The sequence below is a fragment of the Antedon bifida genome, chromosome 3 (assembly GCF_963402885.1).
Source record: "Antedon bifida chromosome 3, ecAntBifi1.1, whole genome shotgun sequence".
In the NCBI taxonomy this organism is placed as follows: Eukaryota; Metazoa; Echinodermata; class Crinoidea; order Comatulida; family Antedonidae; genus Antedon; species Antedon bifida.
This window is the reverse complement of record NC_136228.1, coordinates 17,099,902-17,114,152: the sequence shown is the minus strand read 5'-3', so window position 1 is coordinate 17,114,152 and position 14,251 is coordinate 17,099,902. Positions and strand designations below refer to the sequence as shown.

The following is a 14,251-nucleotide window of genomic DNA, read 5'->3' as shown; positions in this document are numbered from 1 at the left end:
CATACATACGTCTGATAACCGCTACCTAGTAGTAGTAGGCCTTCTAGGCCTAGCTGGGGCAGGCCCTACCTCTCTAGCCATGCTCTAGCTAACAAAGGCCTACTACTAGCCTAGGCTTTTAACCCTAGCTAGGCCTACTACTTCTACAGTACTATAGTAGGCCTAGTAGTAGAGTAGCAGGCAGAGAGGGAGTCTCCACAACTTGCTGTTAGTTAGAGAACAGACATGCATCAACTGCATTGAATTGGTCCTCAAACAAATGTAAACACATGGATGAGGATGTTTTAACGTTCATGCTCGACTCATTGAGGAGATCAGGCTTAACATTTTTTTTCAAACCCACAAAAAAAGTAGAACAAAAAATTGACTAGCAGAGAGTCGGCCCTGCAACCTCTGCCTCTGGAGCTATACCCTCATCAATACACCGAGCCATCCATCTCGTTGGTCGAATCAGGTTTTACTTTGTATATGAATGGAGAAAAAATATATTATTTGTAACCTTTTTAACCAACCAATCGGAACTGAGTTGAAGTCGTTTCTATACTTGTGTCACGACATAACAAACAGGCCTTCCATGAGGTTTCCTTAATCTCACAACAAGCATTCAAACACAGTGTGGTGGTCTTTCATTTTCAGAAAACACATTGTGGTGGTCTTTTGTTTTCATGATGCATCAAATAACTACAATGCACTGTAAACTTTGATGTTATCCGTAAAAAACTACTAAACTTTTCTATTTAATACTGAAATTTATTTTAACAATTTGAGAACTTGCAATGCACATAGAGTATGACAGTAGACCTATCTTATTTATAGGTCCATGGTGTGATAAAGAAATTGGTACACTATTTAAAATGTGTAATAAGGGATCATCTCACAGTGTGTTGATTGACTTGGTACTGTACACCATGCACTGTGGCTGCTGTATACAATCTCACAGTGTGTTGATTGACTTGGTACTGTAGACCATGCACTGTGGCTGCTGTGTACAATCTCACAGTGTGTTGATTGACTTGGTACTGTACACCATGCACTGTGGCTGCTGTGTACAATCTCACAGTGTGTTGATTGACTTGGTACTGTACACCATGCACTGTGGCTGCTGTGTACAATCTCACAGTGTGTTGATTGACTTGGTACTGTACACCATGCACTGTGGCTGCAGTGTACAATCTCACAGTGTGTTGATTGACTTGGTACTGTACACCATGCACTGTGGCTGCTGTGTACAATCTCACAGTGTGTTGATTGACTTGGTACTGTACACCATGCACTGGCTGCTGTGTACAATCTCACAGTGTGTTTATTGACTTGGTACTGTAGACCATGCACTGTGGCTGCTGTGTACAATCTCACAGTGTGTTGATTGACTTGGTACTGTAGACCATGCACTGTGACTGCTGTGTACAATCTCACAGTGTGTTGATTGACTTGGTACTGTACACCATGCACTGTGGCTGCTGTGTACAATCTCACAGTGTGTTGATTGACTTGGTACTGTACACCATGCACTGTGGCTGCTGTGTACAATCTCACAGTGTGTTGATTGACTTGGTACTGTAGACCATGCACTGTGGCTGCTTTGTACAATCTCACAGTGTGTTGATTGACTTGGTACTGTACACCATGCACTGTGGCTGCTGTGTACAATCTCACAGTGTGTTGATTGACTTGGTACTGTACACCATGCATTGTGGCTGCTGTGTACAATCTCACAGTGTGTTGATTGACTTGGTACTGTACACCATACACTGTGGCTGCTGTGTACAATCTCACAGTGTGTTGATTGACTTGGTACTGTACACCATGCACTGTGGCTGCTGTGTACAATCTCACAGTGTGTTGATTGACTTGGTACTGTACACCATGCATTGTGGCTGCTGTGTACAATCTCACAGTGTGTTGATTGACTTGGTACTGTACACCATACACTGTGGCTGCTGTGTACAATCTCACAGTGTGTTGATTGACTTGGTACTGTACACCATGCATTGTGGCTGCTGTGTACAATCTCACAGTGTGTTGATTGACTTGGTACTGTACACCATACACTGTGGCTGCTGTGTACAATCTCACAGTGTGTTGATTGACTTGGTACTGTAGACCATGCACTGTGGCTGCTGTGTACAATCTCACAGTGTGTTGATTGACTTGGTACTGTACACCATGCACTGTGGCTGCTGTGTACAATCTCACAGTGTGTTGATTGACTTGGTACTGTAGACCATGCACTGTGGCTGCTGTGTACAATCTCACAGTGTGTTGATTGACTTGGTACTGTACACCATGCACTGTGGCTGCTGTGTACAATCTCACAGTGTGTTGATTGACTTGGTACTGTAGACTATGCACTGTGGCTGCTGTGTACAATCTCACAGTGTGTTGATTGACTTGGTACTGTACACCATGCACTGTGGCTGCTGTGTACAATCTCACAGTGTGTTGATTGACTTGGTACTGTACACCATGCACTGTGGCTGCTGTGTACAATCTCACAGTGTGTTGATTGACTTGGTACTGTAGACCATGCACTGTGGCTGCTGTGTACAATCTCACAGTGTGTTGATTGACTTGGTACTGTAGACTATGCACTGTGGCTGCTGTGTACAATCTCACAGTGTGTTGATTGACTTGGTACTGTAAAAGTTTAATTAGTTTAAAAGAATATTAGTATTTCTAATCTAGAGTATACTACAAAGGATTGTGTTGTTTTTTTGTGTTAGATTGTGCACATAAGGCATTGTTACCTCACAAAATAAAACTGATAGGAAATTTAATTTCATTATGCAATTATTTTGTCTTAATTAGTCAGTAAAACATTTTTTCATGGCTTAGACTTAGAGCACTCTTCATACTAATGGAGATTTGGATGTATAAGTTTCATTCGATTAACAAATGGTAACAAACATTGTATGGTTTTAATAAATGAAATAATTTATTATTAAATATATAATAAGGTAAATTACACAGAAAAAAGTAATGTGATGATGTGTGTTTGCCCAGCCTTTGTTTACTGTGCACTTTCACCTTGGCTGTAAAACCCCACTGCCAGGGCAATTTACAGTCATTGTTGTCTTTCAGGTTTAAACTTGCAAGTGATTATTAATTTCCAATAGACCATATCATAAAAACCTATCAAAAACTGCGTTTGTGAGTTTGTTCTCTGTTAAATATAAAATCTTTTATTTTCCATTGAATAGGCTGACATACAAGACTGATTTAGGAAGTCATGTGACACAGAGAACGCGGCAAAGAGGGTGTTGGCACTTTGCATAACAATAAACACCTTGTAGGCTGGTAGCGTACAATCCCATTGCTGGACCAGTGGATGGAGGATTCTTTTCCAGACAAATGACATAATTTTATGGTTACCTACATTATTTATGAATTCATTAGTGTGATGTGAGTTGTATATTTTTTAAATTTCATTATAGTAATTTGGCTTTTAAGCTAGTAGAGCTTGTTGTATGAAGGTTTAAACATGGAGCTATAAATAATAGCTCCATGGTTTAAAACTAGTCAGTAATAATACAACACAACGGTTCATACAACAAACAGTAGCCAAAACATATTTTGGTTTATAATCCAGCAAAAATATGTTGTGCGAGAATAAATGCTGTTTTAAATGTCTTATTAATTCTTTTGCTGTCTTTAAATTAGCTTATGATTGCCATGTTTATACTGAGACTATCTTACCTATTGAACAAACAATATTATTTATGTAATTATTAGAATCAGGGACGTTTCGGATCAGTCATGGTTTTTCCTCCATAGACCAAGATGTTTAATTAGGAAAATAAATGGTTGGTAGTTTGCAATAATTATACAATTTGAAAAGAATGATTTTTTAACTTAACAATCAAAGTATTTTATTATATGGTTTACATTTTTACAATTTGATTTTCTCATTGTGAAAAAATTGATCATACTGTGTGGCAATACTTACTTACAGTAGACAGATTAATTTAGAAAAATAAAAACTGCAGAATGATTTTTTAAGCATTTTATAGCAATTATTTATAATAAAAACTAGATTTGAACTTGTCATGGTAATGAGTTAGGCTATTGCACAATGCATTTTAACACACACATGCTATTATATTAAGCTTCGTCTATAGTAGGCTGCACTACGACAATTGTACGAACATCATAGCCATACGCCTAATCAAGTCATGGGCATTTCAGTCGATCAAAGGGGCTATTTCTCACGTTCAACAAGCGTCAACATTTGACCGTATTAGCATTGTTAACAGTTTAGTTGATGGTTAGTTTTTGTTTTACGCAACTTGCGTTTATTCAAATATTTGAATATGATGTCTTTTTCAAAATGAAAAATAAATTCTGAAAGATACTTGTTTGAGTAATAACATATGGAAAATTGGAAGAAAACTGATAAAAATTAAGTAAGGCAATAAGATGATGTAGCTGCTCACAATTAAAATAGTGAGATAGATAGTAGTTTTTGTTTCATTATGCAATGATAAATAAAAAAATAAAATTAATGTGATGTGAAGTAGGATTGGCCTCCCATGGATATCTTTTTTCCTTCTTGATATACCTTACCAATAATTAACCACTATATAGGCCAATAAATAATATTATCAATACTATTATCACAACATAAAATGGCATAGTAGGCCTCTACTAACCAAACAGAGCCTCCAAATTAGCCTTAATATAAATTGTTTTTTATACCTAAACAATTCCTTGTAATCAAAATACACATTACCCCAAAGCACAACAATATTATTAATTTGCAATTTTTTTTATAAAGCTAACATTATATTATTATTGGTAATTTGTGAATCTTTATTTTATAGTTCTACATGTTATCCTATTTCTTATAGAATTACTTTACATTTACCTACTCAATGTGCAAGGCGTCCTTTAAATTGAGTAAATGGCTCTGCCCAGAGATATATAAAGAGTTACAACATTGAATGATTACATTTACCTACTCAACGTGCGAGGTGTCCTTTAAATTGAGTAAATGGCTCAGCCCAGAGATATATAAAGAGTTACAACATTGAATGATTACATTTACCTACTCAACGTGCAAGGTGTCATTTAAATTGAGTAAATGGCTCTGCTCAAAGATATATAAAGAGTTACAACATTGAATGATTACATTTACCTACTCAACGTTCAAGGTGTCCTTTAAATATAAAGAGTTACAACATTGAATGATTACATATACCTACTCAACGTGCAAGGTGTCATTTAAATTGAGTAAATGGCTCTGCCCAGAGATATAATAAAGAGTTACAACATTGAATGATTACATTTACCTACTCAACGTTCAAGGTGTCCTTTAAATTGAGTAAATGGCTCTGCCCAGAGATATAATAAAGAGTTACAACATTGAATGATTAGAAGCCATTTTTGTGTCTAAGAACTTGCACCCTGCATGCATGCTCATTTATTTTGTACAGTGTTTTCCCGTAGTTCATGCATTATTTTTAGATCTATGAAATAATGCTTAGATTCTGTTTTTATTTTAGTAATTTATTTTGATTAATGGTCTTGATTCGGTAGCCTATATATATTTTTTTATAATAAAAAAATAAATGCTACATGCAAGTTGGGATAAATCATAGCATAAGCCAATACAACACGTCATATAACACACAAATTCACCCCTCTTTATGGCTCTGCGTTTTTGACACAAACTGCGCCACCAACTTTATTAAATTTCACAGACATCATTTCATTTGTAACTATTTGCCTTTATTATTTTAATACTGTTCATACACTTTTCAGTATATTAACAAATATATCCACAACACTTTATTATTTTATTTGGTCAGCAAAGCATGCATTATGATTTTAAAAATGTTACATAGTTATGGGAGGTTTTTTTCAAAATCAATAAATCAAGCTTTATAATGTACTAGCGTAGGCGCACACAATTATTCTTTGCCGCAAGTACTTCTGTAGGCCTACACTTTGCACATCAATAATTTACAGTCAAATATTCAATTATATTTTTAAAATACCTATACTTTACATGTGTTAATGGAGATAATTTTAACACAATTTGATCAATATATCACATGACTTTTAAGTTTAACCCAATGTCGTAACTCTTTATAATATGGCGTGGCTCCACCCATAATGTCTCGCGTTCGTTTGCATTGGTTGAATAGGAAATATGATATCTTCCTAACACTATCTTTGTTTATATGAAGTTTGAAAACGATAGATAGGTAAACAAGACTTATATTTTCTATTATAGGCTAGCATGCAAGACTGATTAGGAAGTCATGTGACACACAGAAGCAGTGACAATTATAAACACCTTATAGTCAAGTAGCGTCTGTTGATGTAGAGCTGTTCAGTCGGACTGATTTACCAGTGGATGGAGGATTGTTTCCAGGGTAGGGTACCAACAATTCTGTTGTTCAGATTCAGTTATAGTGTGAGTTTTTATATTATTTTAAAAGAATATTTAATTTGACTTACAGAATTGTGCTTTGTTTTATGACAATTACATGAATAGCAATACTGTACTTTGTTTGGAAATGTTAGTTTATGGCAACCAGTTGCATCCATTGAAGTGACCTAGCAGCTCTATTTTTCAAAATTTTCTTACAGATCAGCTCAAGGTGCGTATTTACAATTTTTGCACCCCCAGACAGCAACCAGCCACGCCTCTGCGATAAACAATATACCTCTTGGCCTGTGGGTACGTTTTACATTCGCGTATATTTTCTATGCTACAATTTACCCGATAAATATAGGCATATTTTGAACTTTAAAGGTCACTTTAAAGTGACACAGTCAACGTGCATCGGTTTTTTGCATGCAGTATTTTATTTTACCCCACTGTAAATTTGATTAAAATGGCCTCAAATGATGCTAGAACGCGTTGCTCCCGGGGGATTCAGCCTCTGGACCCCTACCGGGGGCCCTTGGGGCCCCCTGGCCCCCAGCCTAAAGATGCTCGCTTTGTTCGCATAGCCCCCTCGACGCGGGATGTAGCTCCCACGTCAGGGAGGATCCTGGCGCCACCGCTGTTGTGAGACTTTTTTCTGTTTAAATTGAAGTTTGCTGCAATATAGGATAGATATTTTGTGCAGTAAGGTTAAAACATGCATTGTGTAATTTGAAAAATCCAGGGTATTGATTAATAACAATGATTTGCTGTGTTTATGTGGGTCTGTTACCCCTAGCAACAAGATATTCAGGCAAAGCTCATTTCAAAATAGATGGTTCATAGATTATGTAGTATGTAGAATATTAACAAAATTGTTGACCAAATAACTGATACGTTTTTCTGATACTCACAATTGCCTAGAGGGATGTTTTTAGTCGTGTGGACGCGACTCTATAGTTCACTATGTCGGTCGGTCGGTCTGTCTGTCGGTCCGGTATCACTATGCGTTTTTTTGGGGTGTAAAGTATAGCTGCCAAACTGAATGGCAGCCATTTGTTGTGTATTAATTAAAGATAAGTCATAATTGCCATTTGGGAAAATGAATCCACAAAACAAGATATGTCAATCAATTAGTATGAACAAAATAATTTTTTCAATATTTATAGATGAGACCATGGCCAGTTTAATATTAACTTGGATTTTACAATCGCACAATGTACACAATATGCTTTATTTGTACAAGTATAACAGTTTAAAAATCTAAAGTATAATATGTTGCTAGCACAGGGGTCATCTTCATTCAGTAACGCCAACATACAGGTCATCTTCATTCAGTAACACCAGCAAACCGGTCATCTTCATTCAGTAACGCCAGAATACAGGTCATCTTCATTCAGTAACACCATCATACAGGTCATCTTCATGCAGTAACACCAGCAAACCGGTCATCTTCATTCAGTAACACTGGCATACAGGTCATCTTCATTCAGTAACACCGGCATACAGGTCATCTTCATTCAGTAACACTGGCATACAAGTCATCTTCATTCAGTAACACCAGCATACAGGTCATCTTCATTCATTAACACCGGCATACAGGTCATCTTCATTCAGTAAAACCGGCATACAGGTCATTTTCATTCAGTAACACCTGCATACAGGTCAGCTTCATTCAGTAACACCAGCAAACAGGTCATCTTCATTCAGTAACGCCACCATACAGGTCATCTTCATTCAGTAACACCGGCATACAGGTCATCTTCATTCAGTAACACTGGCATACAGGTCATCTTCATTCAGTAACACCAGCATACAGGTCATCTTCATTCAGTAACACCAGCATACAGGTCATCTTCATTCAGTAACACCGGCATACAGGTCAGCTTCATTCAGTAACACCAGCATACAGGTCATCTTCATTCAGTAACACCAGCATACAGGTCATCTTCATGCAGTAACACCAGCATACAGGTCATCTTCATGCAGTAACACCAGCAAACAGGTCATCTTCATTCAGTAACACCAGCATACAGGTCATCTTCATTCAGTAACACCAGCATACAGGTCATCTTCATGCAGTAACACCAGCATACAGGTCATCTTCATTCAGTAATGCCAGCATACAGGTCATCTTCATTCAGTAACACCAGTATACAGGTCATCTTCATTCAGTAACACCGGCATACAGGTCATCTTCATTCAGTAACACCAGCATACAGGTCATCTTCATTCAGTAACACCGGCATACAGGTCATCTTCATTCAGTAACACCGGCATACAGGTCATCTTCATTCAGTAACACCAGCATACAGGTCATCTTCATTCAGTAACACCAGCATACAGGTCATCTTCATTCAGTAACACCAGCATACAGGTCATCTTCATTCAGTAACACCAGCATACAGGTCATCTTCATTCAGTAACACCAGCATACAGGTCATCTTCATTCAGTAACACCAGCATACAGGTCATCTTCATTCATTAACACCAGCATACAGGTCATCTTCATTCAGTAATGCCAGCATACAGGTGCAATTTAATTGTTGTAGCCTTTAATGCAAAGGTTTATGTCTAATTAATTATGTTTTACCTTTCATATTTTCAGAACAGAATGTGTAGGCTTACTTTTACACTAGAAGCTATCAGTATTAATAATTGTTAAATGAACACACTGTATTTTTGAAATGGAAAGGTACGTTTTTTTTTTTTCAAATCCAACAAAAATAACCAGATTAAAATGTTTGAATAGTTAGCAATACTTTAAAACTTTCTTAAAAAATTATGAAATCATAAATATTACAATTAAAGGGCTCATTCTCATCATATTATTATTTCCATCAATCGTCATTTTCATAAAATAATGTAATAATTCATTATTTCTTACATTTTAACAGGAACAAATTAGAAAAAGCTTTGTTGTCCAACAATGATCTGCAAACAATTAAACAAATTTGTAAGACGCAACCAGATCTTGTGAAATCTATCAATAAGGTATTTAAAACAAGATGTACATTATTTTTATAATATTATCAAAGAAGAAATTCTTTTAATTAAAGTTTAAAATTATAGAGAATGTAATTTTCTTTATTAGTTATTATAACATTTTTTTATATAATGAATTACAATTATTTTGCAATATCACACTAATGATGGAGGTATAACCTGCATGCACTGATTAACCACATTAGGCTAAAAATAATAATATAAATACACACTGATGATGGGGGTATAACCTGCATGTACTGATTAACCACATTAGGCTAAAAATAATAATATAAATACACACTGATGATGGGGGTATAACCTGCATGTACTGATTAACCACATTAGGCTAAAAATAATAATATAAATACACACTGATGATGGGGGTATAACCTGCATGTACTGATTAACCACATTTGGCTAAAAATAATAATATAAATACACACTGATGATGGAGGTATAACCTGCATGTACTGATTAACCACATTAGGCTAAAAATAATAATATAAATACACACTGATGATGGGGGTATAACCTGCATGTACTGATTAACCACATTAGGCTAAAAATAATAATATAAATACACACTGATGATGGGGGTATAACCTGCATGTACTGATTAACCACATTAGGCTAAAAATAATAATATAAATACACACTGATGATGGCGGTATAACCTGCATGTACTGATTAACCACATTAGGCTAAAAATAATAATATAAATACACACTGATGATGGCGGTATAACCTGCATGCACTGATTAACCACATTAGGCTAAAAATAATAATATAAATACACACTGATGATGGAGGTATAACCTGCATGTACTGATTAACCACATTAGGCTAAAAATAATAATATAAATACACACTGATGATGGAGGTATAACCTGCATGCACTGATTAACCACATTAGGCTAAAAATAATAATATAAATACACACTGATGATGGAGGTATAACCTGCATGTACTGATTAAGCACATTAGGCTAAAAATAATAATATAAATACACACTGATGATGGAGGTATAACCTGCATGCACTGATTAACCACATTAGGCTAAAAATAATAATATAAATACACACTGATGATGGAGGTATAACCTGCATGCACTGATTAACCACATTAGGCTAAAAATAATAATATAAATACACACTGATGATGGGGGTATAACCTGCATGCACTGATTAACCACATTAGGCTAAAAATAATAATATAAATACACACTGATGATGGAGGTATAACCTGCATGTACTGATTAACCACATTAGGCTAAAAATAATAATATAAATACACACTGATGATGGGGGTATAACCTGCATGCACTGATTAACCACATTAGGCTAAAAATAATAATATAAATACACACTGATGATGGGGGTATAACCTGCATGCACTGATTAACCACATTAGGCTAAAAATAATAATATAAATAAACACTGATGATGGGGGTATAACCTGCATGTACTGATTAACTACATTAGGCTAAAAATAATAATATAAATACACACTGATGATGGGGGTATAACCTGCATGTACTGATTAACCATATTAGGCTAAAAATAATAATATAAATAAATCAAAGCTTAGCAGAATCTAAATGAAGCATAAAATACATGATTTTGTGAAAAATGTTAAAATGAGAGAAAAAGTAAAGACTTGATTACAACAAACCAAATAAAAAACTAAATAGTTCATTTGATTTATGAACTGATTTAAAGTGTACATTTACCTATCAAATAACATAAATCTTTTATTTCTAATGAACAAAAAAATCTTCCTAATAGTAACCTACAATGTTGTTTACATTTTTATGACCATAAAACAAATATAAATTGCTCATTATTACTGTATGTACTTTAAAGATAACGATTGACAATGGTCTAATTAATTGTAAATACAAAATAAAATGGGACAACTACATTGACTATTAATAAACTAACAAATTAAAAAATGTTTATGTTAAAAATAGAATCTGATTTCAATAACTTGCTTCCGCCCTTTACTTACTTTATAATAAAATACTTCTGTCAGTCTTATCACACACAGTATGAATATGGCCTTAAAGAGATCCTTTTCCAAACAAACATTTTGCACAAAAGGAAGAGAAATGTAAATAATGTTTAGTTTAGTAAAAATGTTTGAGCAATGCAATTTCAAAAAGAAATTTAATATGAAATTATTCTTTTCAAACAGTGCCGTATCTTATCTTATGACTTTTTGGAAAAAATGATTCTATTAAAGTTGCCAGATAAAATTTGATATACTGGTATTTAAGTGCCCACAGATGGTTCTCGAATACATAAACTTCGGTAAATAACTGAATATTGTCTAAGTCGCACTGTACACAAAGCAAATAAATACAGATATGTTGGAATTTATGTAGTCAAATATAATTGTCATCCTGAGAATTACCTTAATTTTGTTTATTGTATGGTAATGGTATTGTTCACCAAATTCCTGTCTTGGTACATTTGATGATGGGATGGTATCAGGCTTCATGATATGATATGATTTTCATCAAGGCAAATGGTTTAAACTAAATTTGTTATCGTTAATATCTAACTTAACTTAATTATGATATTGGTTTCATTGGGTGTTAAAAATCAGTATCGAAAGTATGTACCAACTTTCTCTACCATTGAGTATACATTCTAGAAGTTGCACTTTATTTACTGAAATTTCCCATTACCTAAATTTATATGTAAATTCATTAAACTGCTTAATGGCCTCATATTGTTAACATCTAAACATTTGTTTGTACATTAAGTAATAGGCTAACAATCACTAGATCTGATCCATGGTAATATAATATATTTTGTTTTCATTTATCAATAATGATAATTAGGATTTTATCACATTATTTAGCAGTAATTGTTGTTGTTTGTATTAACAAAAAAAAAAACCAATTTCACATAATGTCTGTTGTCAGTATTTATAAACTTCATGATTACGATTCCTTTCCAGAATGGTGACACTCCATTACATAAGTATCTGGGGCGTGTACATACACCTACCTTAGAAATAGTGATGTGTCTCATTCAGCATGGGGCACCAGTAGCATTGCAAAATAAGGTAAATGTACAGGGATTTGCTAGTGTAATAGGCTAACATTATATAGATCTGCTGAAGTAAACTATTTAATGAGAGAAAAAAGTAAGCACATTAACAACAAGGCCAACAGCCATTAAGTCACGTGCTACAATGCATAGTGATACCGGACCGACAGACAGACAGACCGACCGACAGACAGACAGACCGACAGACAGACCGACAGACCGACCGACATAGTGAACTATAGAGTCGCGTCCACGCGACTAAAAATCAAATTTGATTAAAACAAACCAAATAAAAAAATAACTAAATAGTTATATATGATTTATGATAACTGATTTAAAGTGTACAGTATACCTATCATATAACATGAAGAGAAATGTAAATAATGTTTAGTTTAGTAAAAATGTTTGAGCAATGCAATTTCAAAAAGAAATTTAATATGAAATTATTCTTTTCAAACAATGCCATATCTTATCTTATGACTTTTTGGAAAAAATGATTCTATTAAAGTTGCCAGTTAAAATTTGATATACTGGTAATTAAGTGCCCACAGATGGTTCTCGAATACATAAACTTCGGTAAATAACTGAATATTGTCTAAGTCGCACTGTACACAAAGCAAATAAATACAGATATGTTGGAATTTATGTAGTCAAATATAATTGTCATCCTGAGAATTACCTTAATTTTGTTTATTGTATGGTAATGGTATTGTTCACCAAATTCCTGTCTTGGTACATTTGATGATGGGATGGTATCAGGCTTCATGATATGATGTGATTTTCATCAAGGCAAATGGTTTAAACTAAATTTGTTATCGTTAATATCTAACTTAACTTAATTATGATATTGGTTTCATTGGGTGTTAAAAATCAGTATCGAAAGTATGTACCAACTTTCTCTACCATTGAGTATAAATTCTAGAAGTTGCACTTTATTTTCTGAAATTTCCCATTACCTAAATTTATATGTAAATTCATTAAACTGCTTATTGGCCTCATATTGTTAACATCTAAACATTTGTTTGTACAATTTTATGAAATATGTATTTTATTAATGTTCAAATTTTGTGATTGATATTGTACAGTAAGTAGATTTTGATGATTACTTACATTAAGTAATAGGCTAACAATCACTAGATCTGATCCATGGTAATATATTATATTTTGTTTTCATTTATCAATAATGATAATTAGGATTTTATCACATTATTTAGCAGTAATTGTTGTTGTTTGTATTAACAAAAAAAAAAACCAATTTCACATAATGTCTGTTGTCAGTATTTATAAACTTCATGATTACGATTCCTTTCCAGAATGGTGACACTCCATTACATGAGTATCTGGGGAGTGTACATACACCTACCTTAGAAATAGTGACTTGTCTCATTCAGCATGGGGCTCCAGTAGCATTGCAAAATAAGGTAAATGTACAGGGATTTGCTAGTGTAATAGGCTAACATTATATAGATCTGCTGAAGTAAACCATTTAATGAGAGAAAAAAGTAAGCACATTAACAACAAGGCCAACAGCCATTAAGTCGCGTGCTACAATGCATAGTGATACCGGACCGACAGACAGACAGACCGACAGACAGACCGACCGACCGACATAGTGAACTATAGAGTCGAGTCCAGGCTACTAAAAATCAAATTTGATTAAAACAAACCAAATAAAAAAATAACTAAATAGTTATATATGATTTATGATAACTGATTTAAAGTGTACAGTTACCTATCATATAACATAAATCTTGAATTTTCTTAATGAACAAAAAAATCTATTTTTTTTATATATTCAGTTATTTTAATAATAATTGTTAATTAAAATTAACAA

General features: G+C 34.2%; 1 protein-coding gene and 1 long non-coding RNA gene across 2 annotated transcripts in view; both read left to right on the top strand.

The window, feature by feature from the left end:
- The window catches only part of LOC144838181 (uncharacterized), a 160,082-nt gene that overhangs the window by 81,531 nt on the left and 64,300 nt on the right, over positions 1-14,251 (top strand). The gene's annotated exons all lie outside the window — the stretch shown is intronic.
- LOC144837958 (uncharacterized) lies at positions 6,242-9,367 on the top strand. Its single transcript, XR_013611589.1, has 3 exons — positions 6,242-6,418; positions 8,996-9,068; positions 9,271-9,367. It is a non-coding gene; the product is annotated as an uncharacterized LOC144837958 (long non-coding RNA).